The sequence below is a fragment of the Solanum dulcamara genome, chromosome 6 (genome assembly GCF_947179165.1).
Source record: "Solanum dulcamara chromosome 6, daSolDulc1.2, whole genome shotgun sequence".
Lineage (NCBI taxonomy): Eukaryota > Viridiplantae > Streptophyta > Magnoliopsida > Solanales > Solanaceae > Solanum > Solanum dulcamara.
This window is the reverse complement of record NC_077242.1, coordinates 4,956,397-4,962,396: the sequence shown is the minus strand read 5'-3', so window position 1 is coordinate 4,962,396 and position 6,000 is coordinate 4,956,397.

The window sequence follows — 6,000 nt, the reverse complement described above, 5'->3', positions numbered from 1 at the left end:
AACACACGAAAAACTGGCAAAATTGCTTAATTCCTATTGCACCGCCAATAAAATGCTCCTAAACCCCTCTAAAGCGCCGCCGGGGCTACTGGAGTCGTTCCCCAGGTCGTTACGAATGCTACTATGGAAAAATCCAAGAAATTTTGTCCCAGACCCCCGGCACCTAAAAAATCTGTGGGCTAACACACACGAAAAAACTAGCAAAATCCCCTAATTCATATTGCGTCACCAATAAAATGCTCCTAAACCCCGCTATAGCACCTCCGGGGCAACTGGAGTCAATCCCTAGGTCGTTACGGATGCTACTATGGAAGAATCCAAGAAATTTGGCCTGTACCCCGGCACCTAAAATATCTGTGGGCTAACACACATAAAAAAGTGGCAAAATTACTTAATTCCTATTGCTTTGCTAATAAAATGCTCCTAAACCCCTCTAAAGCGCCGCCGGGGCTACTGGAGTTGATCCCCAAGTCGTTACGGATGCTACTATATAAGAATTCAAGAAACTTTGACCCGGACTCCCTTCACCTAAAAAATCTGTGGGCTAACACACAAGAAATACTAGCAAAATCGCCTAATTCCTATTGCGTCACCAATAAAATGCTCCTAAACCCCTCTATAGCGTCGCCGGGGCTACTAGAGTCGTTCCCCAGGTCGTTACGGATGCTACTATGGAATAACAGAAAATTCGACTCGGACCTTCGGCACCAAAACAATCAGTGGGCTAACACACACGAAAAATTGGCAAAATCGCCTAATTCTTATTGCGTCGCAAATAAAATGATTCTAAACCCCTGTAAAGCGCCGTCGGGGCTACTGGAGTCATTTCCCAGGTCGTTACGGACGCTACTCAGGAAGAATTCAAGAAAATTCGACCCAGACCCCCGGCATCTAAAAATTCAGTGGGCTAACACACATGAAAAACTGGCAAAATCGCCTAATTCCCATTGAGTCACCAATAAAATGCTCCTAAACCCCTCTATAGCACCGCCGGGGCTACTGGAGTCTTTCCCCTGGTCGTTACGGACGCTACTATGGAAGAATCCAAGAAATTTGACCCGTACCCCCGGCACCTAAAAAATCTGTGGGTTAACACATACGAAAAACTGGCAAAATCGCCTAATTCCTATTACGTCGCTAATAAAATGCTCTTAAATCCCTCTATAGCGCCGTCGGGGCTACTGGAGTTGTTCCCCAGGTCATTACGGATGCTACTATTGAACAATCCAAGAAAATTCGACCCGAACCCCCGGCACCTAAAAAATCCGTGTGCTAACACACACGAAAAATAGGCAAAATTGCCTAATTCCTATTTCGTCTCCAATAAAATGCTCCTATACCCCTCTAAAGCGCCGTCAGGGCTACTGGAGTCGTTCCCCTTGTCGTTACGAATGCTACTATGTAAGAATCCAAGAAAATTCGACCCAGACCCCCGGCACCTAAAATATCCATGGGCTAACACACACGAAAAAGTGGCAAAATTGCCTAATTTCTATTGTGTCTCCAATAAAATGCTCCTATACCCCTCTAAAGCGTCGCCGGGGCTACTGGAGATGTTCCCCAAGTTGTTACAGATGCTACTATGGTAGAATCCATGAAAATTTGACCCGAACTCCCGACACCTAAAAATCTGTAGGTTAACACACACGAAACTAGCAAAATCGCCTAATTCCTATTGCGTCGCCAATAAAATGCTCCTAAATCCCTCTATAGCGCCGCTAGGGCTACTGGAGTCGTTCCCCAGGTCGTTAAGGATGCTACTATGGAAGAATCTAATAAAATCCGACCCGGACCCCAGGCACCTAAAAAATCCGTGGGCTAACACACACGAAAAACTGGCAAAATCGCCAAATTTCTATTGCATCTCCAATAAAATACTCTTATACCCCTCTAAAGCACCGTCGGGGCTACTAGAGTCGTTCCCAAGGTTGTTACGGACGCTTCTATGGAAGAATTCAAGAAAATTTGACCCGGACCCCCCGGCACCTAAAAAATCTGTGGGCTAACACACTCGAAAAACTGGCAAAATCTCCTAATTCCTATTGCATCGCCAATAAAATGCTCCTAAACCCCTCTATAGCAGCGTCGGGGCTACGGGAATCGTTCTCTAGGTCGTTACGGATGCTACAATGGAAGAAATCAAGAAATTTCGACCCGCACCCCCAGCACCTAAAATATCTGTGGGCTAACACACACGAAAAACCGGCAAAATTGCTTAATTTCTATTGCGCCGCCAATAAAATGCTCCTAAACCCCTCTAAAGAGCCGCCAGGGCTACTGGAATCGTTCCCCAGGTCGTTACGGATGCTACTATGGAAAAATCCAAGAAGATTTGACCCGGACCCCCGGCACCTAAAAAATCTGTGGGCTAACACACATAAGAAACTAGCAAACTCCCCTAATTCCTATTGCGTCGCCAATAAAATGTTCCTAAACCCCTCTATAGCACCTCCGGGGCTAGTGGAGTCATTCCCCAGGTCGTTACGGACGCTACTATGGAAGAATCCAAGAAACTTTGACCCGAACCCCCGGCACCTAAAATATCAGTGGGCTAACACACACGAAAAAAGTGGCAAAATTACTTAATTCTATTGCGCTGCCAATAAAATGCTCCTAATCCCCTCTAAAACGCCGCTGGGGCTACTAGAGTCGTTCCCCATGTCGTTACGGATGCTACTATGGAAGAATTCAAGAAACTTTGACCTGGAACCCCTTCACCTAAAAAATCTGTGGGCTAACAAACAAGAAATACTGCCAAAATCGCCTAATTCCTATTGCATCGCAAATAAAATGATCCTAAACCCCTCTAAAGCGCCGCCGGGGCTATTGGAGTTATTACCCAGGTCGTTATGGACGCTAATCTGGAAGAAATCAAGAAAATTCGACCCAGACCCCCGGCATCTAAAAATTCAGTGGGCTAACACACACGAAAAACTGGCAAATTCGCCTAATTTCCATTGCATCGCCAATAAAATGCTCCTAATCCCCTCTAAAGCGCCGCCGGGGCTATTGGAGTCGTTCCCCATGTCGTTACGGACGCTACTATGGAAGAAATCAAGAAATTTTGACACGCACCCCTGGCACCTAAAATATCTGTGGGCTACCACACACGAAAAAAGTGGCAAAATTGCTTAATTCCTATTGCGCTATAAATAAAATGCTCCTAAACCCCTCTAAAGCACCGTCGGAGATACTGGAGTCGTTCCCCATGTCGTTACGGATGCTACTATGGAAGAATTCAAGAAACTTTGACTCGTACCCCCTTCACCTAAAAAATCTGTGGGCTAACAAACAAGAAATACTAGCAAAATTGCCTAATTCCTATTGCGTCGCCAATAAAATGCTCCTAAACCCCTCTATAGTGCCGCCGGGGCTACTGGAGTCGTTCCCCAGGTCATAAAGGACGCTACTATGGAAGAATAATAGAAAATTTGACTCGGACCCCCGGCACCAAAAAAATCTGTGGGCTAACACACACGAAAAACTGGCAAAATCGCCTAATTCCTATTGCGTCGCAAATAAAATGATCCTAAACCCCTCTAAAGTTCCGCTGGGTCTATTGGAGTCATTCCCCAGGTCATTACGGACGCTAATCTGGAAGAAATCAAGAAAATTCCACCCAGACCCCCGGCATCTAAAAATTTAGTGGGCTAACACATACGAAAAACAGGCAAAATTGCCTAATTCCCATTGCGTCGCCAATAAAATGCTCCTAAACTCCTCTATACCACCGACGGGGCTACTGGAGTCTTTACCCGGGTCGTTACAGACGCTACTATGGAAGAATCCAAGAAAATTTGACCCAAACCCGTGGCACCTAAAAAATCCGTGGGTTAACACACACGAAAAACTGGCAAAATCGCCTAATACCTATTAAGTCGCCAATAAAATGCTTCTAAATCCCTCTATAGCGCCGTCGGGGCTACTGGAGTCATTCCCCAGGTCGTTACGGACACTACTATGAAAGAATCCAAGAAAATTCAACCCGTACCCCTGGCACCTAAAAAATCCGCGGGCTAACACACACGGAAAACAGGCAAACTCGCCTAATTCCTATTGCATCTCCGATAAAATGCTCCTATACCCCTCTAAAGCGCCGTCGGGGCTACTGGAGTCGTTCCCCTGGTCGTTACGAATGCTACTATGTAAGAATCCAAGAAATTTCTACACAGACCCCCGACACCTAAAATATCTGTGGGCTAATACACACGAAAAAATGGCAAAATTGCATAATTCCTATTGTGTCTCCAATAAAATGCTCCTATACCCCTCTAAAGCACCGCCGGAGCTACTGGAGTCGTTCCCCAGGTCGTTACAGATGCTACTATGGACGAATCCATGAAATTTTGACCCGAACCCCCGACACCTAAAAAATCTGTTGGTTAACACACACGAAAAACTGGCAAAATCGCCTAATTCCTATTGCATCGCCAATAAAATGCTCCTAAATTCCTCTATAGCGCCGCCGAGGCTACTGGAGTCGTTCCCCAGGTCGTTACGGATGCTACTATGGAAGAATCCAAGAAAATTCGACCCGGACCCCTGGCACCTAACAAATATGTGGGCTAACACACACGAAAAACTGGCAAAATCGCCTAATTCCTATTGCATCTCCAATAAAATGCTCCTATACCCCTCTAAAGCGCCGTCGGGGCTACTAGAGTCGTTCCCCAGGTCGTTACGGACGCTACTATGGAAAAATCCAAGAAAATTTGACTCGGACCCCCGGCACCTAAAAAATCTGTGGGCTAACACACATGAAAAACTGGCAAAATCTCCTAATTCCTATTGCGTCGCCAATAAAATGCTCCTAAACCCCTCTATAAAACCGTTGGGGCTACTGGAGTCATTCTCTAGGTCGTTTCGGATGCTACTATTAAAGAAATCAAAAATATTTGACCCACACCCCCGGCACCTAAAATATCCGTGGGTTAACACACACGAAAAACTGGCAAAATTGCTTAATTCCTATTATGCCGCCAATAAAATGATCCTAAACCCCTCTAAAGCGTCGCCGGGGCTACTGGATTCGTTCCTCAGGTCGTTATGGATGCTACTATGGAAAAATCCAAGAAACTTTGACCCAAACCCCCGGCACCTAAAAAATCTATGGGCTAACACACACGAAAAACTAGCAAAATCCCCTAATTCCTATTGCGTCGCCAATAAAATGCTCCTAAACCCCTCTATAGCACCTCCGGGGCTACTAGAGTCATTACCCAGGTCGTTATGGACGTTACTATGGAAGAATCCAAGAAAATGTGACCCGGACCACCGGCACCTAAAATATCCGTGGGCTAACACACACGAAAAAGTGGCAAAATTACTTAATTCCTATTGCGCTGTCAATAAAATGCTACTAAACCCCTCTAAAGCGTTGCCGGGGCTACTGGAGTCGTTCCCCAGGTCGTTACGGACGCTACTATGGAAGAATCCAAGAAAATTAGACCCGGACCCCCTTCACCTAAAAAATCTGTGGGCTAACACACAAGAAATACTGGATAAATCACCTAATCCTATTGCATCGCCAATAAAATGCTCCTAGACCCCTCTATAATGCCGCCGGGGCTACTAGAGTTGTTCCCCAAGTCGTTACGGACGCTACTATAGAAGAATAACAGAAAATTCAACTCGGACCCTCGGCACCAAAAAAATTTGTGGGCTAACACACACGAAAAACTTGCAAAATCGCCTAATTCCTATTGCATCGCAAATAAAATTATCCTAAACCCCTCTAAAGCACCGCCGGGGCTACTGGATTCATTCCCAGGTTGTTACGGACGCTACTCTGGAAAAAATCAAGAAAATTCGACCTAGACACCCGACATCTAAAAATTCATTGGGCTAAAACAGACGAAAAACTAGCAAAATCGCCTAATTCCCATTGCGTTGCCAATAAAATGCTCCTAAACCCCTCTATAGCACCGCCGGGGCTACTGGAGTCTTTCCCAGATCGTTACGGACGCTACTATGGAAGAATCTAAGAAAATTTGACCCGAA